The following is a 25633-nucleotide window of genomic DNA, read 5'->3' as shown; positions in this document are numbered from 1 at the left end:
ATCTCATTACCTTGGGACAATGAGGAAAATACTTGATTCTGCTCTTTAACGGAGCAGTTCGGTTAATCTGCAAATTATCTAGATAGGGATTTTCGATTCTGACATCTTAGTTTTCATAATGTTAGGAAATTTAAGAAAGAGGACAAAAATATTCCATTAAAATACAATCATTCTATTACTTTTACGACATTGATGTAATGATTTTAATGTAATGATCTTTAATTTTCCCTCAGGATATCAAGAAAAATTAGCAAGAAGGCTTGTAAAGACCCATCTAACAGTCATTAATCTGTAGGTAAGGTAACTACAGGTAAGTTTTACTAGCTTAAAAAATATTAGGCTCTATGTATTCAAGAAATAGTATGATACTCTTCGTAAGCTTACTAATAATTCTTAATTTTAAGGTAAGTTATTTATTTATTCCTGCATTTCTGCTTCTTATGATATTCAAAGTAATCGTAAGAAGGCAGAGTGGCTGATCTAATATTGCCGTTTTTCTTCGGGAAAAAAAAGGCAACATTTTGTCCGGTTTTTTTTTCCTTCTTTTTTTCCCCGTTTGGTACATTTTCGTCCGAGGGATCCCGTCTCACATCGCCGCTTGTTAAGTCGAAAAATTCATCATTACTACGTTTGCGTTACATGCAACGAAATTTGGTCGTTCCGTCATCTTATTGCGTTTGCGCATTCATATTTTGGTTACTCTTTTTTCACAGTATTTTCCATTTCTTTTTAATTTTTCTTTGTGTTCTAAGACTATTACCACTTTTTTTTCTCCACTTTTCTTAAGTTTTTTTCCATTGTGCTTTTTCCACGTCTTATTTTTTTCATTGTTTCTTTTCCAATTCTTTTTTTAGCTTATTTTATAATTTTTTTTTATTGATGCATTTTAAAATTGTTTATCATTGTTTCTTTTCCATTTTCTTCCCATATGTTTTTCTTATTTTTTTTTTCGTAATTTTTTCTATTTTTTTTTATTGGTTTCTAATTGTTTCCAATTTCTTTTTCTATTCTTCCATTGTGTTTTTCCGATTCTTTGCAGCGTTTATTTTCTATTTCATATTTGTTATCCATTTGCTGTTTTCCATTCCTATTTTCCATTATTTCAGTGTTTTTTTCCAGTGGGGTTTTTCCATTCTGTTTTGTTTCTATTTTTCCCTGGTGTTTTTCGGATTCTTTGCAGTGTTTGTTTTCTATTTCCCAATTGTTATCCATTTGCTATTTTCCATTATTTCAGTGTTTTTTGTCTATTTTTTTCCAGTGGGTTTTTTCCATTCTGGTTTTTTTCTATTTTTTCCATTGTGTTTTTCCAATTCTTTGCAGTGTTTATTTTTTCTTTCCCATTTGTTATCCTTTTGCTATTTTCCATTCGTATTTTCCATTATTTCAGTGTTTTTTTTCTATTTTTTTGTTTTGGGTTTTTCGGATCCTTAGCAGTGCTTATTTTCTATTTCCCATTTGTTATCCATTTGCTATTTTCCATTCGTATTTTCCATTATTTCAGCGTTTTTTCTATTTTTTTCCTGTGGGTTTTTTTCCATTCTGTTTTTTTTTCTATTTTTTCCATTGTGTTTTTCCAAATCTTTGCAGTGTTTATTTTCTATTTCCCATTTGTTATCCATTTGCTATTTTCCATTATTTCAGTGTTTTTTCTATTTTTTTCCAGTGGGTTTTTTTTCCATTCTGTTTATTTTTCTATTTTTTCCATTGTGTTTTTCCGATTCTTTGCATTGTTTATTTTCTATTTCCCATTTGTTATCCATTTGCTATTTTCCATTCGTATTTTCCATTATTTCAGTGTTTTTTCCATTTTTTTCCTGTGGGTTTTTTCCATTCTGTTTTTTTTTCTATTTTTTCCATTGTGTTTTTTCAAATCTTTGCAGTGTTTATTTCTTATTTCCCATTTTTTATCCTTTTGCTATTTTCCATTCGTATTTTCAATTATTTCAGTGTTTTTTTTTCCTTTTTTTTCCTTTCTGTTTTGTTTCTATTTTTCCCTGGTGTTTTTCGGATTCTTTGCAGTGTTTATTTTCTATTTCCCATTTGTTATCCATTTTCTGTTTTCCATTCCAATTTTCCATTATTGCAGTGTTTTTTTCTATTTTTTTCCAGTGGGTTTTTTCCATTTTGTTTTTCCGATTCTTTGCAGTGTTTATTTTCTATTTCCCATTTTTTTATTCATTTGCTTTTTTCCATTCGTTTTTTCCATTATTTCAGTGTTTTTTTTCTATTTTTTTTCCTGTGGGTTTTTTCCATTCTGTTTTTTATTTCTATTTTTTCCATTGTGTTTTTCCGATTCTTTGCAGTAATTATTTTCTATTTCCCAATTCGTATCCATTTGCTATTTTCCATTATTTCAGTGTTTTTTTTTCTATTTTTTTCCAGTGGGTTTTTTCCATTCTGTTTTTATTCTATTTTTTCCATTGTGTTTTTCCGATTCTTTGCAGTAATTATTTTCTATTTCCCAATTCGTATCCATTTGCTATTTTCCATTATTTCAGTGTTTTTTTTCTATTTTTTTCCAGTGGGTTTTTTCCATTCGGTTTTTTTTCTATTTTTTCCATTGTGTTTTTCCAATTCTATGCAGTGTTTATTTTCTATTTCCCATTTGTTATCCATTTGCTGCTTTCCATTCCTATTTTCCATTATTTCAGTGTTTTTTTTTTCTATTTTTTTCCAGTGGGTTTTTTTCATTGTGTTTTTCCGATTCTTTGCAGTGTTTATTTTCTATTTCTCATTTTTTTATTCATTTGCTTTTTTCCATTGGTATTTTCCATTATTCCAATGTTTTTTTTTCTATTTTTTTGTTTTCGGTTTTTCCATTCTGTTTTTTTTTTCTATTTTTCCCGTTGTGTTTTTCCAATCCTTAGAAGTGTTTATTTTCTATTTCCCATTTCGTATCCATTTGCTATTTTCCATTATTTCAGTGTTTTTTTCTATTTTTTTCCAGTGGGTTTTTTCCATTCTGTTTTTTTTTTCTATTTTTTCCATTGTGTTTTTCCGATTCTTTGCAGTGTTTATTTTCTATTTCCCAATTGTTATCCATTTGCTATTTTCCATACGTATTCTTCAATATTTCAGGGTTTTTTCAATTTTTTTCCTGTGGGTTTTTTCCATTGTTTCTTTTTTCTATTTTTTCCATTGTGTTTTTCCAATTCTTTGCAGTGTTTATTTTCTATTTCCCATTTCGTATCCATTTACTATTTTCCATTATTTCAGTGTTTTTTTCTATTTTTTTCCAGTGGGTTTTTTCCAATGTGTTTTTCCGATTCTTTGCAGTGTTTATTTTCCGTATCCCATTTTTTATCCATTTGCTTTTTTCCATTCGTATTTTCCATTATTTCAGTGTTTTTTCCATTTTTTTCCTGTGGGTTTTTTCCATTTTTTTTTCTATTTTTTCCATTGTGTTTTTCCAATTCTTAGCAGTGTTTATTTTCTATATCCTGTTTGTTATCCATTTACTATTTTCCATTATTTCAGTGTTTTTTTTCTATTTTCTTTCCTGTGGGTTTTTTCCATTCTGTTTTTTTCTCTTTTTTTTCCATTGTGTTTTTCCAATTCTTAGCAGTGTTTATTTTCTATATCCTATTTGTTATCCATTTGCTATTTTCCATTCGTTTTTTCCATTATTTCAGTGTTTTTTTTCTTTTTTTTCCTGTGGGTTTTTTTCCATTCTGTTTTTTCTTCTTTTTTTTCCATTCTGTTTTTCCAATTCTTAGCAGTATTTAGTTTCTATTTTCTATTATTAAACTTATTATATTTCAGCTTTTCAGGATTTGCTCAATTACCCCACATAAATGAATAAGTGTGACTTATTGGAATCAGCCAGATTAATTCCAGCATTGCCTGACTCCTTTTCGTGAAGCAGCATAAGGAATGGCAGCTTTTGAAAGATAAAGACTGTAAGTAGAAAGTTCCATCCTTATTTTTCTGTCTCAACTGTTTTATGCATTGTAATTTTTTAATTTTGCGCACCAGTCATGGAACAGTTTTTTTTAATAACTTATTGGAGATTTTAACTCTCTTAAGATCTCCCAAAAGACGCCCTCCTTAAAAGCATTTAACTTCCCTCCCCCCGTCTACTTTTTAAAGAAGAAATTATTTTTAAAAATGATCACAATCAGAACTTTTGAACTCCATTTAAATTCTATTAGTAATTTTTACCATTTTAAATGAATAGCTTCTCCAGTAAAAGATTTGGCTTCTATATTTTATTACTTTAATTTTATTTATTCATGCCAGTGAAAGATTTTAACTTATTACTTATTAATTTATTATTTAACCTAACAATGTTGGTTGGTTATAATACACTATAACGAAATAATTTCCATTTACCTATTTGCAGGTTAACTTCACTCAACTTCTGTTTCAAAACGTTGCCCGTTTTAGAAAATCGTTATCTCGCTCCCGCATCCCAAAAATGTTCGTTAACTCAAACAAAAGTAATGACCAAAATAGATTTTAGATAATTTTTAGCACAATTTAGAAAGTCATTTGGCCAACAAAAACTTTCGATAAATCACCCAACAAAAAAATCTGACTAAAACAAGTTTTTCAACCAGAAATTGTAATTTTGTCTCTTGAAAATCATGAATTTATCGTAAATTTTCGTAAGCGCATTCGTCTGAAAGAGTTACGTTAGAGCAGTGGTTCCCAAACTTTTTTGACCCATGCACCCCTTTTTATAGTCAAAACTTGCCCACGGACCCCCAAGTGAAAAACTGCATATATGTACGGTATAAAAATTACAAATTAAAAAAAAAGAAACTTTTTGTTGGAGAACTATTTATTGAAATTATATCTTTTGTTTAAAATAAAATAAAAAATTAATGACTTGGATGAACTTGATAAGATTTTAAGAGTGTATTTATATCCGGCTCAATGTTTGTGAGCACTGATTTCTAATCATATATTTATTACTTTTTTTTGTGATGGGGTTTATTACGGCACTGAAACTGAGAGAACAATATCCTCTTCCCAAGTTTTGCTTATACAGAAAAAGTTTTGCAACAAACGCAGTTTTACGATTTTACTTTTGATTAAAATTAATTGTTCATCTTATAGTTTCAAATTAGTTTCGTTAAGTTTGGCAAATGTACTGAAAATAGCCAGTAAACCTCGGTATCTTTCTACCATTGCCGGAGTACCGTCAGTAGCTACAGGAATGATATTAGTCAAGGGTATAGCTTTTAATTCAGTCAATAGCGTTTCACCTTTCGTATCGCTTTCCAAACATTTAGCAAATAACAATTCCTGGTAAATTTTTTATTCTTTTACAAATCTTTCATGAGCTAAAAGTAAAAGTTTCGTTTCCAGGATAAGTGGACTCGTCAAGCTGAATAGAAAATTCAGATATTTTTAAGTACACACATAAGGAATTTTCTAGACACTGAGATATTTTGTCAGTCCTTCTTTGTTCATTATTATTGCTCCCTGGAATTCTTTTTACAATATTAAGAGCTGGTTTGTGCAACCCGGTGAGTATTATCTCACTTACAGATAGTAAAATAAGTTCTTCAATAGTATTAGGCTTTCCGGATTTTGCAATCATGTAATATGTAGAAACATGCGAAACTATGAAAAACTTGCAATCCATCGTCACATCGCTCAGATGTTGTCCCAATAAATTGTTGCAGTGACGATGTTTTCAGATATTTTTCTTTGACTGTTTGAAAAATAGTTAAATCTTTATCTTTTTTGTCACTATGGATTTTTATCAATTCTTCGTTAAGCTTGGAATGTTTTATTGAATCACTTGTTATAGTTTTATTACATAGAAGGCACATAGGTAAAGTACTATTTCCTGGTGAAGAAATATAGATATACTTCAAATATTCCACACTGTATTTTCGGCGTTTTTGTTTCAACTCATTCATACTGTTATCTCTTACAAAGGGAACAAAAGATATAAGAAAATTTGTAAATCAACTGTTTAATTTGTAACAAACCACTGTTAACAATTATAAGCACCCACCATTATTTATTGTTTACTTAGGATATAAAAATCGCTACTATTTTATTTATCTTAATTTCCATAATAATAAAGACCAATCACAATGTTATTATTTTATATTAAACCTCACGCGGACCCCCTGACGTTGTTCAGGGACCCCTAAATCAGTTTTTTTTCACGGATCCCCTGACTGGTACCACGGACCCCTGGTGTTCCATATGGACCACTTTGGGTAACACTGCGTTGGAAAGTTATAAATCTAAGTTGAAAATTTTTGAAGATGTTCATCAATGATATTGTATTTTAAAAAAGTTCATTACAAATTAGCTATAAGAAAGTACATTTTACGCGTACTCTACGTGTGCATTTGTGGTGCATGTCTATGGGTTTACTCAGCCAAAATTTTTTCCCCCGGACTGTTAAAAAAATTATTGGGAAACTTTATCTGATTTCTGAACAAATAATCACAAGTTTGAATTTGAGCTCGGAATGTTTGTATAATTTAGTAACTCGTTCGTCCAAAACAATATTTTCGTTAGCCCACCCACCAAAATAAGTTACGTCTTAAAAACGTTTTAGCCAATTTCTGACAAACAAAGTTTGAATTTTGCCTTGAACGTTAACTTATTGTAAGCCCATTTAAACCTAAATTTTACCCATTCTCCAAAACTTGAATTTTGCCTCGAAAACTAAGCCCTATATTTGGACGTTGCTTAGCTCTCATTTGTCCACCGAATATCTACTCTCACATCCCTCCTATAAAAAGTCTTACTCAAAGAGAATGTAACTACAATTTATTATGAAAACACAAATTTAAATTTTGCCATTAGCCTACTTGTAGTAACTTATTATCCTATCAAAACATATCATTAGCTTCCCCATTATTAAACTAATAAAGTATTAACCGAAAAAAGTTTTGCGATTTTTTTTTTGCCTTATAACATGTTTAAATATTGCATCGGAATTCAAATTCATTATAGAAAATCGTTAACCAAACCTTTATCTCTCCAAAAATACTTTTGACAGGGCCCATCCTCTCACAGAAATTCCATCCTGCTTGTGGGGCAAAGGTCATATCAACGGATATAATCCATCAATGTGTCAAAGGGGGAAATGTATTGTTACCCAGGTTAAAATTTTTGATTGTTTTCCATTGATAGATCAACATAATTATGATGGCAACCATCCATAATTCCATCGTGAAACATATTTTTGATAGTAACCAACAAAAGTAACCATCATCCTAGTGTATGAATTCGGACTGATGGTCCAACATAAGAATAGCAACTTGTTTCGATTGTTTTTTATGCTGAACCATCACGAATTTCCATCATGGTATCTTAGAAATCCAATGTTGGAAAGATCATTCTAATGTAGAAATTTGGACTGATTTATGATGGTCCAACATAAGAATAGCAACTTGTTTCGGTTGTTTTTTATGCTGAACCATCACGAATTTCCATCATGGTATCTTAGAAATCCAATGTTGGAAAGATCATTCTAATGTAGAAATTTGGACTGATTTATGATGGTCCAACATAAGAATAGCAACTTGTTTCGATTGTTTTTTATGCTGAACCATCACGAATTTCCATCATGGTATCTTAGAAATCCAATGTTGGAAAGATCATGAAAAATCATCATTCTAATGTAGAAATTTGGACTGATTTATGATGGTCCAACATAAAAAAACAAACAAATTGTTCTGATGGTATATTCCTGCGAACCAACAAGAATTCTAATTAAAGCATCATGTAAATGTTTAGTTGGAACCATCATGAACCATCATGAATTGTTGGTCCATAAGAGTTAAGCCTCTCTTGATAGTTAACCCTCATAGTATTAAAGTAGCATTTTCTATCATGGAATGTTTGGAAGGAAGTTTGTTAGCATATCAGAAACAAGGAAGAATCAATGAAAATGTTGGATGATAATGACCATCAAATGATGTCGACCATCATGAATAGCACTGAAACTAGCAAAAATCATCAAAATGATTTGATGGGACCATCAAGAATTTTGACTTGGGGTATGAAGGACATGGGGATTTTTGAAGGACAGACTCACGAATGTTGACTAATGTTCATCTCTAAACATTTGGCGAATGAATCAGGTTTAAAATTAGAGTTCTAGCAACCCTACATAGCTATAGCAACCCTTAAAGATTATACCACCAAGTGTAGTCAATATTAGTAACCTCGTGTAGTTAATATTGTAATAAAATAGAGTAGATAACTTTCCATAATTCGAAGTTCGACAAAAAATTCTAGAACATATTAAACATCTCTAATACTTCTATTCGAACTTAAAAATTAATTGAGTCCCGCAGTGAACTGATCGTTAAGACACGGTTCCCAACAGATCACCGAAGTCAAGCTTCACTTGCTGCGGTCAATGTGTGGGTGGGTGACCACTTGGATTAGTCTGTGTATGGACCGAAGGGTGTGCGGTATGGGTCCTCGTTAAACTGTTCCACCGTAAAGTGCTCGCCTTCGAGTGTAGGTCGTCGGGCCACCGAAGCGGGGGTGCCATCCCCTCGACAGAGGATCAAATGTGTGATGGCATGTCATCAGATCATCCTCAGGGATGTTTCCCAAACAGTCGCTAATTGCCCATTGTACAAATTCTAGTTCGACGTAAATGAACTACAACAACAACAATAAAAAATAGAGACCGCTTGTATTTGTATCCATAAAAAATGGCTGCAATAATCTACACAATGAATGAACCACCATCAAAGTATTGGCATCCCTGGTCAAAATTCTTGATGGTTCCATCAAAACAATTTGATGGCTTATGTTGGTTTCAGTGCGATTCATGATGGTCCAACATCATTTGACGGTCACCATCATTCAGCTTTTTCAAATATGTGTTCATGGTTTTTCATATGCCAACAAACTTCCATTTTTTCAAGACGGAAAATGCTACTTGAATGCTTTGATTTTTAACCATGAAGAGAATTCTCATTGACCTACCATCCGTGATGATCCATGATATTTCCAATTATATATTTTTATGATGGTTTAGTGGGAATTCTTGTTGGTTCTCAGGAATCAAAACAGTTTTTTTTAATTGTGACCCATCATAAATTAGTCAGAATTCTTACATTGGGATGATGGTTGTTCATAATAGTTTCAACATTTGATTTCTAGGATACTATGATGGAAATTCATGATGGTCCATAATTTCTATGATGATTTAACGAAAATTCTTGTTGGTTCAGGAGGAATATACTATCTTAACAATTTTCTTTTCATGTTGGGCCATCGTATATAAGCCCGACTTTTTACATTGGGGTGATGGTTACTTATGTAGGTTACTATAAAAAATATAATGGTTCATGATGGAATTATTAATGCGTATCATCAAGACTATGTTGATCCATCAATGGAGAGCTATTAAAAAGTTTGACTTGGGGAAGGTTGAATTTAGTAGTTTCGCAGCTATCGTTTCTTATGATTTTAAAATGATTGGTTACTATCAAAAACCAAAAGAATAAATAAAGAAAAACAATTAAAAATAATGAAAAATATGACAGTCGAAGCTTACGTAGTCAGGGGGTACCAGCCCCGGAAGTCGTAATTGCAAAACCTCTTCGATCGACAAATGTCTCAGTTGCTCTCTCTGAACCCAACTCCCTGGATTTTGCCAAAGTCCAGGTAGAGAAAATACAATAAAATTACAAAAACAAAATACAAAAGTATAAAATCTAAACTAATACATAAGAATGCAATGCACAAAAACTTACTTGAAAATAAATCCCAAAACCAAAGTACACAACTGACTACCAAGCATCAACTAATTTGAAATAAACGAAAAAACAACGCTCCCAAATTTAATGCGTAGAAGGAATTAAAAAGTCGCCCTCATTATTGAGAAACGAAACTAATAGTTTTCAATCTTTTTTCTTTAATTTTAAATTAAATATTTCAGAAATTAAAAGTAAAACCAAATTTTACTATAATCAATAATTTTTTATTATAAAGGAAATCAAATGTTAATTTTCCAAATTTTTCAAAAAATTACTTGTTGCCTCTTGAAAGCTCCCAACATTATTGCAAATTTTATTAATTTTATTAGATTGAGAAAAAACTAAACTTTTGAAAATTTTACTGCACAAATTAGTTTTAAAATTACTGAAAAAAAACGAACTTTAAAGCCTACCTTTTATCATAAGCACCAATTTTAATTTATTTATTAACAATATCGAATTTAAAATCTAAATATTCAACATTTAAGCAACTTTCAGTAGTCTGCTTCAAAACCAAACCCTTAAGATATATATTTAAAATGAAATCATAATTATCACAATTAAATAAAATTAAATCATTAATATACCTAAAAGTTTTAAAATCATTAAACTCAAACAATTTGGCTTCAAAAAAAGTAAAAAATTATTAGCAAAAGCTCCAGAAAAAGAATTACCTTGTGAAATCCCTATATTTTGTTTATAAAAATCAAGGCGATTAAAGGCGATTTCAAAAAGATTAAATTTACAAATATCTAACCAATAAAATTTATTAATATTTTCATGAAATAAATATTTATCATAAATGCAACTACAAATATCAAATATTTATGCATGAGGTATACTGGTATAAAGGTTTTCAAAATTAAAAGTATTAATATAAGAAACCACGTTTTTATTAATAAAATTCCAAACATCAACGTTACTAAACAATACTTTTTTCACCTTTAATTTTAAGGAAAATAGTTTTAAGAATATTAAACTTTTTACTGATACTAGAATTATAACAATTTTTACCACACACAATAAATTTAAATTTTACTGGATTTTTATGAAATTTAGCAATAGGAAATAAATATGGAAAAGTAATTCTATTCAATTTAAATTTTAATTTTTTACTAAAAGCAATAATCCTTTTCTCAGTAAATTTTTTATCTTCCCTTAATTTGAAATAAGTATTATTAGCATTATATTCTCCAATAATTAATTTTTTAAAAAAATATTTACGCATGATACAAAAGTTATTAGATGCTTTATCAACAACTGTAATAATAAGCTTATTCTTAAGCATTTTTATCTCTTCAAACAAATCATAATTGATAACGGTACCACTAGGATAAAAACAAAATATGGAATTAAATGAATAATATTTAACTTTTTCCACAATTTCTGTCTTCCATTCTATTCTGTAAAACACTCAACGGGCCAATGATATTTCCTAGAAATTTCAGCAATAAAAAAAATCAAGATCTCTTTTAACCGATAAAATAAAATCATCATTTTTCATTTTAAACCTTGTTCTGAATTTTGAACCTCTACTCAAAATACTAATCAAGTCTTGATCTCCAACGATCTCTAAATTTCCGGTAATAACATAGTCATAATCTTCATCAATGTATTGAGAAAATTCGTCCTTATTGCAAAAACAATCAAACGTTGAAATATAATTTAAATTCCGATTTAAATTATAATTACATACCTTTTTTTCTAACAGTAGACGAATATTTATAAACACTTTAAGTTGTTTTAAAGGATAAATATCAGAAAAACAATGAAAAACCTGTGATGTCCTAGCAATTTCAAATTTTTAATCATGAAAGTTAATAGTACAAAAAACCTTCTGAACAATTAAAACTTTTCCAAAAAGCATATCAATTTTATCAACACCAAGTTTTGATTTAACCAAATCCAAAACAATGTAGTTCAATATCAAATTTTATTTTGTTCCCAAATTTAAAAAAGAAATTTTTAAGAATTTTATTTTTGAATCCAAAAATATATTTCCTAGTAATAAAAATATTAGTCAGGTTAACACAAAAATTAAAAATTTTCAAAAATTCATCAAAATTAATAGATTTATTAATCTTTTTACCTTTACCTTTTTTATATCTATACTATGAATAAAAAGATCTAGGAAAATTAAAACCTTTAAATTTATCATAAATACAAAAATCATCAATATTAATAGTACTTTCCCCACTTACTATTCAAACCTTAATTTACTATTCAAACCTTAAGGAAAAAGAGTTTTAATACTGCTAATATAAATATTTTCTAAATCAAGCCTATTATCTACATTTTCCATAAAATCCAAAATAAAAAGAGTAACAATATCAAAATTATGAAATTGAAAATGTAAAATTTTTAATCTGAAGTACCATTATTATTATTACAAAAATCTTTATAACAAATCAGTGAGAATTAATTTTCTTATGAAATTCTAAACTAGTTTGTGCAATATAACACAGATTGCAACAATTACATTGAATTAAATAAATTATAGTAAAGCACTTACAAAAAAAATACATTGGAAAGGCAATCAATTTGTGAATTTTCAGCAAAAGAACAAGATTTGCAAATTTTATTTTTGAATTTTTTTAAACTTTTTAAATTTTTTAATATTTTTTAATTTATTTAAACTCAAAATTTGACTTAGTATCTTTTTATCCAAAGTAATCTCCAAGTCAAGATTAACATCAGTGCTCCTTGTTTTGGCGCGCTACGAGTCATGCGTTATGAAATAATTATGAATAGTACTTTGCATAAAATTAAATTTAACCTGAACAGCAAGGAATCAATTAGACAAAAATTAACTCGAAACCTAGACAAAGAACAAAACCCCCATGACTTTTAAAGATTAAAACCTTTAATATTTTAAAAATACTTTAAAGTGTTGTTTCTAACTGCTCTATTATTTTGATTTCTTATTACGGTTACTATCAATACAGTAATCATATCATGGAATTTTTGAATTTGGAATTGGGGGATCATTTACCAATTTGCAATTTATTTTTTCTCTTCATTTATTTTTTTCTTTCATATTATTGAAATCCTACTTGTGGTACTACGTGGTATGTAACTACGTGGTATGTAATTTGACTAAGAAATTCTTGAAATATATTAAAAATCTTAATCAAATATGATATCTATTACAAAGGAATACTGACTAACTGATGCTCTTTATTTTTTTAATGCAATATTACTATAGGAATTTTCTATATATTGATATTAATCTATTAGGAATTGTTTAGTGTTCTATTAATTAAATTGTGTTAAAAACTTTAAAGACTTTGTTCAAAATAAGACAAATATGAAAAATAGTATCTAGTTAGTATATTGTAGTATACTGTAAGGACCACAATTTCTAGATTGCGGCTAGCCCCCAGATTTTAAAAGTAAGAAATCCATTTCTGTAAAAAAAATTCATTTTCATTGCGAGAAAGTACGTTTTAGTGTTCGATTTAGTAACTTAATTAATAGTTAGTACTAATTAATAGTTAGCACTACTTAATTAGCGAAGTTGAAATCACCCATTAAGATTGGAACTCTTAATCGAAAACCAATGAGATAGATACTTACTTCGTGAAAATCCGATCATTAGAGCGAAAGTTATTCAGGTTGTATTTTTGCGCAAGGAACATATATCTGTTTAATTCGTTCTTATGTGGAGGTGGATAAATTTATTACTACCCTTTTAGCGTACCATAGGATGTTAATTTTTTTCCCTTTCCTAATTTATTGTCAAACGCCCGGTGGTTGAATGGTAGCGCTTCGCGCTCTTGTGCCACAGGTCCTGGGTTCGATCCTCGGGCCGAGCAAGGTCGACACAGCCTTTCATCCCTTCAGTGGGTCGGTGAAATGAGTACCAAGCATGCTTGGGAACTAAACACTGGGGGTTCCGTATTCGGCTGACCACCTAACCGGAACATCTGCTCCTGCACACCAGAGCCCAAGGTGAGGAACTGAGATGGGCACATTAGGCCTTGGCCCTCTATGGGCTGTCATGCCACTGAGTTTAGTTTTTAATTTATTGTCAATCCCACAAACCTCAAAAAGTTTAAACTTCATTTATATGTTTGAGAAATCACACGATCTAATCATTTCTAAATTTTTTTTTTTTTTTGAGCAATATTAAAAAACGTGTTAGTGTCTAAGTGTTTTCATTATTTTGTCCAACCCCTGTATTTAATGCGTTAATACAAAATTTTTGCTACTATTAGGAAAGAAAAATATCTTCTGAAAGTACAGAAATTTTCTAGTACCTGCAGGATATGTTTATAATTTACAGCAAAAAAAATGTGATGGCCCTCCTGTTTCAATGCTCAGTCCCTGTTCAGCTGTAAAAAATATAATAACTTTTGAAAAATCGTAATTTAATTAATTATTTCAAGCAATATAATTCAAAACGTAAATGACATTTCTACACACAATTCCTGTTTGAAAATCAAAACCATGATAGCTCCATGTAATTCTCAATATTGAATTTTAAAAAAAAATTGTCAATACTTAATTATTAAATTGCTTTCCAATGAAAAATAATAGTTAGAATAAGGTAAATGTTTTTTAAAGTAATATGTTTAATATTGCAACAAAGTGTTTGTACATTTCTAGGTTTTAGAAGAAGTTCTATGAGTTATAATTTTTATGATTGAGTGGCAACAGTTGCGGCAGTGGTTTACTCAGTGTGAAAACTCCTATCTTCCGGATCGCACGCATCTGTGACTTCAGAAAGCTTTCGGTACGTATTCTTAACTCTCAAAAATTTTTATAAAAAAGCACACAAATATTTCAATATTCAGCATTTTAAAACTCTGAAGTTCCTATAATTATTAGTGTAAAAAATATTTTGAGTTACATTGAAAAATTACCTTTTCGAAGAATTGACTCGATATTAGAGCTAATTAATTGAAATATTATATTTAAGATTAGTGGTCGGAAAAATTGCATTATTTTTGTAGTTTATAACAATTACTGTGTTACAAATGCAGTTAACTGCAACTACAATTACTTTTTTTTTAAATGTAGTGACTACAAACTAATTCAGAATTTAGTAACTACTTCACTACCATAAGGAGATAACTTTGCCGGAGAACTTAATTTAAACCTTCAAAATTGTTTTGAATAACAAATTGGCTCACATTAAATATAAGGGAATAATTAAGATATATTTATGTTGACAAGAGTGAGTTTGTTTTTATAAAATATTTTTCTAATTTGAATTTATTCATTTAACTTCAACTTTTTAGGCCTATTTCGACATCGAATATTTAATTTAAGAAATGCGAAATCATCAAATAATTACGTCTTTTCAATTGTTTAATGCTTTTTCATTTACTCTTAGAAACTAAGTACACAAAAAATACGTTCCGCTTCTTTGAAATAACATGAGTGTTTTATAAGTGCGCATTCGTATGTGAAAAGTGTGCTATTTTAAATGCTAGTTACACGTGATTTTAAATACGTAATCTCTGTGAAAGCTCAGCTGCAGCCACATTTTCATTGCATCCATTGACGGACGATTTGCACCAATCAAATTCGAAAAATTAAATCCGTTAAAACCGTACTTCTTTTCTCAACTAACGATAAAAAATAGTTGCTACTATTTTTATCGTTACACTACTCGTTTACACTACTCTACAAACTACAGAAAAGGTTGCGACTATAGTAGTTTCACTTATAGTGCGCTAGTTCTAACCACTGTAAGAAATTTTTTTTTGTCTGAAGCGAAATGTATCCTCTTGTTAATGTTTTTAAATTGTGTGAATAGTTTATAGGCATTTTTTTACTCTATGTAAGAACACATTAATATCTTTTTAAATAATTAATTACTATAAATATTTGTATACCATAGCTTCAAAAAATCTTAACCAAAGTTTGCCATGAATTTTGCTGGTCTTTGTTTATTTTAGAAGAAAGCTTTAAATTGTTGCGCTAGTTATTATGGACGTATTCACACAGCCCATTATTTATTATGGAAGTTTTTAAGAAGGGCTTAATTTTCCCTTTTCAAAAATAAGATATTTCTTCTTTACAATGTTGATTTCGTCATGAATTATGAAAAAAGACATTGTTCTATGCAACGTCTTCAAAATTAATTGAACCCCTATCTACTTCGGCTTACCGTTGGACCGTAGTGTATGAAAAAAACCGTACATGTTTGATGAAATACTTGGGGGTCCGCATGTGCGTATACTGAGCTGTATTCGGTAGGAAGGATTTTTGCCCTCTCATGTGCAACTTTGCTGTATTTTGCAAAAGATTCTCATTTTCAGTCTTCAATTTCCGCCCTTAGGAATCAAACCGCAAAAAATCTCTCGAACTTTTGCAGATAACGCGAACCAACTAAACATTTTCAAATTTTTTCCCTAATACCGATATAAAATTTTATTTCTCTTGCTAATTTCACAGTTGGTGACGCTCCATCGTCTGCTCTATTGGAAAGCAAATGGCCTTCCCGCGATATTCTGTTTATAGTTCAGTATCCTTATCTTGGAACTTGACTTTGGGATCATTCACTAATTAAGTGGTTTCATGTGGGTCTCCAGAGCATTGAAGAATCCAAAAGCTTCATCACCTAAGAATTTCCATCTTTCTTTTATTCATTAAATTTAAGAATTAATTGAGAATTTTGAGATTGATATTTACTGCAATAATAACTACAATAATCAAGAGTAATAGTAAACAGTGCGCATGCGTTGCTATGGCAACCGTTGCTGTCTGATATTTTTTTTTAAATTCTCTTGTTCACTTTTAATTTTGTTATGCGTTAAGTTGGTGATTTTGTTTTTGAGATATATGGGATCAGAGGAATCCTAAACTTACCGAGGCTGGAACAGCCAAAGCCAAAGAACGTAGACGGGAATACCTTAAACGTTACACACAAACGGGAAAGCTAAAGATTCCGTTCGCAAACGTAAGCATGAAGCCCGTCTCTCACGAAAGTACCAAAGTGGTTGAGAGAATTGAAACCTAAGAGCGAATGGTGACTCTCCGAACCCCTTTCCTGCAAATAGAACGGGGTGTTGATCACCAGTTAGAGATAAACGGATCCATTGTCAACTTACAAAATAACTTGCACAAGACCGTAGACTGTCTTTCACGCAATATAAATGATTCATTCACTATTCATATAAAATTGAAAAAAAGCCTAGATTTCAAGTCATATTTCATGTAAGAACTTGTGAATCCGAAGCGGGTGTATGATGCAGCTTACAATCTCCATCAAACATAAATCCGAAAATATTAATAATGATCTCGATTGTTCATTGTCTATTCAGTCATGAAAGGAATTTACACAGAATGTTTCTGAGCTACATTTAAATATATCTGCGAAATTGTATACAGAGCAGTTCAGGATTAACAGTTGAAGATGTCCAAGATGAAAACACAGTGAAGTTTACTTGCCCAAAAAAATTAGACAACAGCCATTTTGTCAATGGATAACCTGTGATTTTGTAGTGAATTGTATTTTTATTAATTATGGTAGTATTACTTCTAAAATTTTCAGTATTTTTAAGTAGTTTTATGGGAACTCAATAATAATTAGAGGCAATATTTTAAAAAAAGTTTGAATTGAGGAGTTTTTAGTATTTTAAATGCAGCAAAAAAGATCCAACGTTTAGGTATGTAAACAAATTCAGATTTGTTATTCCAAAAAACTTTAATTAATCTCTTAATGATTTTATTTGTAAACAATTGTAGTCCAAAAATTCAATTAAATCATATTTGTTAAATATTAGGAATGCAGGAACCATGTAATAATTTACTTCTAACAAAAATGCTTAGCTTCTAAACTCATTATATTTACATATCAAAATCACTAAAAAATATTTTCAATCATTTCATTAAGGAAGTTATTTTGATTGCTTTTTAATTTCAATTAGAAAAACAATGATGAATATAATGACACAATTTCTTAGAATTTTGTGACTTTTTGTACAACGTATAATTTTTTTATTGTAAATATTTACTAATAACTTGTCATATAACTGTAAATTATTTAAAAAAATATAAAATTAATTTTAAACAAATTTCTCTTTCAACATTAGTTATTCTTTAACAATCCAGTTATTTTGACTACTTTTGGGCAATCTAGGTGTATACTAAGTTTCAGTCTTTCTAGTGTTGAAGAAATACTGAACCAAATAACAAAAATGAACATTTTTAGGGTCAATGCACTAATTTACGTATGAAATATGAATTTATTTTAGTTTTCTTAGTTTGCTTAATTTTTTACATATGTTTACACAATTTCGGTATGATCAATAATATTAATCTTGTTAATGTTTCGCTGAATATGCTTTTATAAATAACTTTCATTTTAATCTAAAAAACACACTCAGTAACCTTTTCAAAATAATAGTTAAATTTCAATTTTGAATTAATTTTTTTACATAATTAAATAAAGTAATTATTGATTTAAAAATAAAATGAGCCACTTAATATTGAATAGCTTAAAAAGTGTGTGTAAATTGTTTTTGTGGTGGCTAATGTAATCAAGAAAAAGAGTTCTTCATCATCCACTAGTTATTTTATCATGATAAGTCTTTGGAAATTATTTTGCATTTTGATAATGTTTTTATGAAGAACGTTTAACAATAGGAAGAAGACATTTTTTTTATTAGTGTTCATATCCTAATTACAGTGTTGGATATTGACGTCACAAGCGGCTTTTGATTAAGCACGTCAAAAATCTGTCGAAGGATTTCAAAAATTGTCGAAAGCTGACAAAAACCTAAGACAAGTTTCTTTGTCAAAATGGGGGACGTTTTATTAGCCATCAAATCATACACAATACTTGCATTATATACTACCATAATTAACATTTATATTATATACCGTTTATTAAAAATATAGCCAAAATCGTTAAATTATAAATTGGGTTTTCTAAAAACATGGTAATCTTAATATAAGGAATAACTATGAGTTGTTAATTATTGTCAATCTTAATATTGATTTTGAATATTTTATGCCACAATTTAGGTAGATTTTTTAAGTTAAGTAATATTAAAGTGGTCGCCAACAATTGATCTTAACCCATTAGAAAAAAGTTTCTTGACTCTTAATGTTTGTTATTACTACTTACGTTACTTATGTGTAGATTCGAAGATAATGTCTAATCATGCGAATGAGGTTTTGAGGGATATTCAGGTAGCCAAAGAAAACTTTTCCGTCTAAAAAAGTTCCTACAAAAATTTTTATTATTAAAAAATGTGTCACTTTGTATATTTTTATTTGTTAAAAAACATTAAATGTCACTTTGTGTATTTATTAGTTAGAATTCCTTAAGTTTATGAGTAGGATCTTTAATTTAATAAACTATTACTTTTTCAATATACAGTCGTCGGACCTCTATTTAATGAAGTCGCGATAAGAAGTTCGTTACATGAAAAATTCGTTAAATAGAAAATCACCTTTTGAAATACTTAAGCAACACGAAACAGGTTTCAAATTCATAAACATTGGACATAATTAAAATAGTAATTGGTACACCTTTGTCTTGTAAACTAGTATCTGAGATTTATTTTGCAAATCTCAGCCATAAAAGAAATCTGCATGTAAAACAAGAATTCAGCAAAACATTACCCAGTGTTACAGTATCATGCTACATACATTTTCAACTAAAAAAGCTGAATTTATTTACGAAATTATAGCTGCATTAATTATAAAAGTAATTTTAATTTCATACAAAATGCGCTCTTATGTTGAATTGATAAAATCCGCCAATTTTGTCTGAGGTTTTCGTCTGAATTGCAAACAAAAAGGGATTTTACTGCTTTCTCGAAAATTTGAAAGTCAATTCAATGTCATTTCTTACATAAAATGCGTTAACAAGTTTGAAATGTCCAGAAATAATAATGGGAAAGTGGATCTCAAAGAAAAGTTCGATATATAGAAAATTCGCTTCGATATTTGGAAGTTATTTTACGAAGAAATCTTCAAAATGCTTTTGGTTCCTTGAAAAAAATCGGAAAACTGAGAAATTTTCAAAATGGGAGTTCCTTAATTAGAAGTCCTGCTGCATTTAGATTTCTAAAAAATTTTAACATATGCTCGTTTATTCAAGACTTATGTAAAGTCAAACAAATGCCTTTTCTTGTAAAAATTTAACTTTCCAAAAATATTTTTTAAAAGGTATGGTACTAAAAGAAAGAGAAATGATAAAATTTTGGTGGAAATTTTGAAAAAATATATTAGGGACAGGGATTTTTCTGCACTCCTGCTTATATGTGCAGGAATATATTCTGTAAATCATGAATATAATATATTACCTTATAAGTAATCTAACTATAATTTACGAAATATATACATAAATGTTTGATTAAATGAGTTATAATTTCTTAAATCAGTCAATTTATCTGTTTAGTTGAGTTACTATCAATATTCACAGTTATTAAAATTAATTTCTTAATTACCTGTTATTTTGTAATGTTTTAATAGTTTAATAGGTCAACATTCTAGTCCATACAGCTAAGCATCAAACAAAACAACAGTCTCAAATATCGGCTCTAAAACTATTTTTTTGTAGTTCTTTGCGTTTGGGAGAAGAAGAGTAAAAATTAAAGTAAATGAAAACTGATTTTACATACAAAGAATAAGATCATTGTTAAGTGTTTTTGTATTTTTATTTTTAATAGTCTAACAATTAAAGTTATTGGATAAATTTCAATTTGATATATTTTTATTTATAATTATTCATTATTTTCTGCACCAAAATTTGAGTTTTTGTCAGTAATTTTCAAAATAAAAGAGTTTATGTTAAAATAATTCAAGAACATAATTGATGGAACACTTGTAATTTTAAATGTATGGTTTTACATTATGGTTAATTTTATAATATTTAAATTTCATTCGTCTAGCTAGTCAGCCAGCCTAGTTTGAGTTCATCTAAATGTTCCTTTTTGCTGTGTGCAAGTCCAATTTGTAAGCAAATTTTATTTTAAAAATTAGTATACTGTGAATGACCGAAATTTGTGGTTGTTAACTTCCACCGGTGAATGTTGACAATTATATATTTGCTAGTAAGAGTCCGAAATATTTACTACAGTTCGTTTAAAGTAAGAATTCCCCATGACTTTCGTTTGCACCTATGACTGTGGTAATGAGGTATAACTCTTTTACATAGGGGTGTGGGGTCACTGTTTAGGACAGGTTTTGGCTCTGGTCGGCCAGAGAAAAGAAATCTTTTTTCTCCGGTCTATTGTGTTAGCCCTAAAGAGAATAGAAGCTATTCCGCACTGGAATATGCTATTCTAGTTTTCGTAGCAGCAGACGGCCTCAGACTTTGTGGCGGGGGGAGTTCTTACCATAGACAAACTAAAAGTCTAATTAAGTGCCTACATCCTCGTTTATATATATATATATATATATATATATATATATATATATATATATATATATATATATATATATATATGTATATGTATATGTATATGTATATATATATGTATATATATGTATATGTATATGTATATATATGTATATGTATATGTATATGTATATGTATATATATATGTATATATGTATATGTATATGTATATATATATATGTATATATGTATATATATATGTATATATGTATATATGTATATATATATGTATATATGTATATGTATATGTATATATGTATATGTATATATGTATATGTATATATGCATATATATATATATATATATATATATATATATATATATATATATATATATATATATATATATATATATATATATATATATATATATATATATATATATATATATATATATATATATATGTTGCTATGAATGACGGAAAATGGTGATTTTTAAGTTGGCAGTCACATATTCTGTTTGGTAAATGTCCGAATTATAAACTAGGTCTAGTTTATTGCCTTTACTCGGTATACATTTGTCCGGTATGCCCTATATCAAAGTTTTTCTAAGGTCAAGTGCCACTTCCTAGAATGCATTTAACCGGTACTCCAAACACTGATGTTTCCCCAAAACTATTTTCATCAGATATTAAAATATCGAATTAATATAATAATACAAACGAATAAGTTAATTTAAAATCGGACATAAGAAATATTTCGGACAATCACCAACACGACTATGTGATTGTTGACATTTACCAGTGAAAGTCGACATTCTCTTGATTATTCACGGTAACATATATATTCAACCTAAATTAATGATTCTTACTTGTTGTATCATAAAAATAACTTTACCGACTCCTATGTGTATCATTTCTTACTGAAGTCTTAAATTTTAGAGTTGTTAACAAAATGTTGGTCCAAAACTATATACCAAAACTATCTTTGGTTTTTTGTGTAGCAAAACATTTAAGTACCAAGAGTTATGTACAGTGATTCAAAGTGGTGTAAAGTAGTTGCCACCATTTTTGGTATTGAGATGATTTTTGCTCTACACAAGTTTTCCCTTGATGGAACAACATAGTCTTTATGGTAACCATCAATAATTCTATCCTGAAACATTATGTTTTTTGATGGTAACCAACATAAGTAACCATCACCTCACTGTAGGACTGATTTATGATGTTCCAAGATAAGAATAACAATTTGTTCTCAAGGTTCGTTCATGTTGAGCCATCCGAATATCCATCTTAAAAATCAAATGATGAGCAACTCTCATCTGAACGTTGGAATACTGATAACCTAACAGGATTTATGATGGTCAACATGAAAAACCCAAATTGTTTTGATGGTATTTTTCTGAGAACCAACAAGAATTCCCATTAGTCCATCAAAAAAATGTATAGTTGAAACCATCATGGGTTGCTGATCCATGAGAGTCGAACTTCTCTTGATGGTTAACCGCTAAAGTATTATTTTCCATCATGGAATGATGGAAGTTTGTTGGTATATCGAAAACCGTGAACATGTAATGGAAAATCTTTGATGATGGTGACCATCAAATGATGTTGGACCATCATGAATCACACTGAAACTATCAAAAAAATTTAATGTCACCATCAAAAATTTTGATATGGGAAAATTTGTAACAGAAAAACGATGTCTCTTGCAGGAGAAATGGTTGTTGCAGTTGGAGGGGAAAGATGTCAAAATTTGTCCTTCTCAGTGTGTTTTTATCGAGTGAATGAGAAGTGGTTGACTCTGTCATGCTCACTTTTTGCTATCAGAAAGCACATCAGTAGCTATCACAGGTAAATATATATATTTAAATAAATCTTTAAAAAAATATTTTTTATTTCAAAATTTTCCATAGAAACGATCAGAATCTTTAAATAATCTAATTTGTAGCATTTTTTTTAATGTCGTGCACTTAAATTTATCTTCTATTGGCCTCAGAATTGCTCCTCACTTATCGTTACCCATTGAGCATCTGTGGCTAAGCCTCGACGGTGGAGTATTGACGTCCATGTCATTGAACCACAAACCCGTTTACAAGGCTTGTTACATTTTATAACCGTCGTTGAACAGCCGACCCAATTTTATGGGTTTACGACTATTAATGTTCAACTCCGTAGCCTTGTCATTTTGAACCCAGTCCAGAAGACAAGGGAACTCCTAGATCGAGTATTGGGAGAAATTTGCCTTTGTGGAGGACTTTTTAATGGAGCTGACCAGCATTTGTGTTACATGGAGAGGAAGACCACGAGAACCTCCCACGGTTAGCCTGACAGCAAGGGGACTCCCATGATCCGTCTACCACTGAGGATATTTCACGTTAGCACTGTGGTCGGTGCAAACCCGATGTGGAATTCGTATCGACTAGGATTCGAACCCGGTTCCCCTCATTGGATATCGCGCTATTTCCTGAGCCATCGCGGCTCGGCTGGTTACATTCACACAATCACTCAGAAGAAGGGACGGGATAGCCTGGTTGGTAGGGCACTGAACCCATGTCCAAGAGGTCGTTGGTCCGATCCCCACCGGTCGACGATTCCCCATGTAGTAAATGGTGACTGATGCAAGTTAAATCTGTCTAGTCACAAAGTCCTTCCTGTTCCCGTAACAAATCATACTTCTGGGGATACTGATTTAGCAGTCTCCTTGTCTTCTGGATTGGTTGGAAATTACAAGGTTACGGAGTAGAACATTAATAGTCGTAACCTAAAATTGGCTCGTCAGCTGTTCAACGACGGTCATAAAATAAAATAAAATCACTTGGAAGAAAGGACATTAGAATACAGGGAGAGAGAAAGTTGCATCCATTCCTACCATGGTATTCGAACCCATAGCCACTGGCCCCTTAGTCCAGTACAGTAACTACTTGATCAGTAATCGGCAATTTGGAGTGTTATTAAAAAAAAACTTTTTTGCTAACATAAAAATGTTCTTCATGTAAGTGTTAGCCTTGTATTACTAGCAGAAGTTACTGTATGATTTACCAACATCTTAAAGTCTCCATGTGCAGGTTACTACGCAGGCATTTACTGTTAGCGTCTAAATAATATTTTCTTTAAGAAATAAATGTACCCTTTTTTATTTCCTTGAAGAACACTTTGTGTCGACAATATGAAATGAAAAAAAAAATATGTAATTAAAAATTATCTTGTTTTATTTAAGATTTGCAGTATTTATCATATTATTTGCTAATTCAAACCTAATTTTAGCTTCTAATTTGTTTGTATGAAAAATTAGTAAAGGAGATAAGACTTAGTGTTGAAGATGAGGCTAGAGGGGACATCTTAAATAACTTTTTTTTATTTATAGGTCAAATTTCTTCTGTGAGATATTTTAGGTTGGCAATAAAGAAAACGGACCATTCTGAATAACTTTTCATTTAATGATCAGATCTTCACGTTCTAGGACCCAATCTTAATGGTTCGAGGGGGTGACCTCAAATATGTTAATTAATTAGTGCAGATGATTTTGAGTTACGAAATCAGACAGAAAAACGTATTCTCTTAATAAATATACCTCTTTTTTCATACGGATTTGGATTACTGTCTTCCAAAATATATGTGGTGGCAACAACCTGAGAAATATGGTCTTAATATTTTGATCAGGGGAACGGTGCAATTTGAGCACCTTAATGTTAATTATACTTTTTTGCGTATTTCGCCGCCTTTCGGTTACAGCTCGTTCGGTTACAGCTCGTTCGGTTACAGCTCGTTCGGTTACAGCTCGTACCGGTTTCGGTTTCGCAGTTACAGCTCGTATACAGTTCTATCCATTAAAAAAATAACTTTTTGTAAATATTTAGCATTTTATACTAATTTATTTAACATAAGTCTGAAACGTTTCGAATTGTAAAGTATATAATTTTTTACACCACTTTAAAGGATGTAATTTTACTTGCAAAATAAAAATTTTGAGCAAAATTGATCGAATAGTTATTAAAAAATCGAATTTTAAAAATATGACCTTTTCAAAATTCGATTTCTCTGTAATCATTAAATGATTGTTAGCGTACCCCTCAAAAAGAGTTATGGTCAAATTAAGTTTTAACTAACTTATCCTCTTAAAATCTGAAACACCATAAACCATTCAACCAATAACACTGTCTGCCGTCAAATTTAAAATTACTGTAAGAAATCGTTATACCACCAAAAAAATCCGTGAAACCTATCTTCCAAATAATATTCAGTAATATATATTTTTTGCTTAACTGCGAAATAAACAAATGCAAAATTGAATTTCGCCTTAAAACGTAACCCGTTATAGGGACTCGTTTAACATATAAAGCAATGCGTGTGTGACCACTGTTTACGTTATCTTATGCATAACTAAGAAATTCTACTGTTATCCTTAAATTTTCTGCATGTTCTTCAAAAGAAGGCACGTTTTGTTTACCACACATCTATCATGCACCCTTATGGGATAGCGAGGACTTTTCCTTACAAAAGTTTCGATTTTTTGAGAAAAAAAACAGGCGTTATAACCTGTTTTATCCTGAGCAATTTAACCCAAGTATAAAAAAAATCATAAGTTACAGCAAAACTACTGTTAAGATCCATTTAAATCTAAAGAAA

The 25633-nt window shown here is 29.9% G+C and overlaps 1 long non-coding RNA gene across 1 annotated transcript in view; it reads left to right on the top strand.

The window, feature by feature from the left end:
* The first annotated feature begins 3213 nt into the window (after positions 1-3213).
* The window catches only part of LOC147810041 (uncharacterized), a 56664-nt gene continuing 34244 nt past the window's right edge, over positions 3214-25633 (top strand). Inside the window, exons 1-3 of the long non-coding RNA XR_015433564.1 lie at positions 3214-3899; positions 14310-14436; positions 22720-22858. This is a non-coding gene — a long non-coding RNA (uncharacterized LOC147810041). The remainder of the gene's footprint in view (positions 3900-14309; positions 14437-22719; positions 22859-25633) is intronic.

Source organism: Parasteatoda tepidariorum, chromosome 5 (assembly GCF_982258835.1).
Source record: "Parasteatoda tepidariorum strain Cologne lab strain chromosome 5, Ptep-v5.0, whole genome shotgun sequence".
NCBI lineage: Eukaryota > Metazoa > Arthropoda > Arachnida > Araneae > Theridiidae > Parasteatoda > Parasteatoda tepidariorum.
Note: the sequence above shows the minus strand (reverse complement) of the source record. Positions and strands in the feature narration are given on the sequence as shown.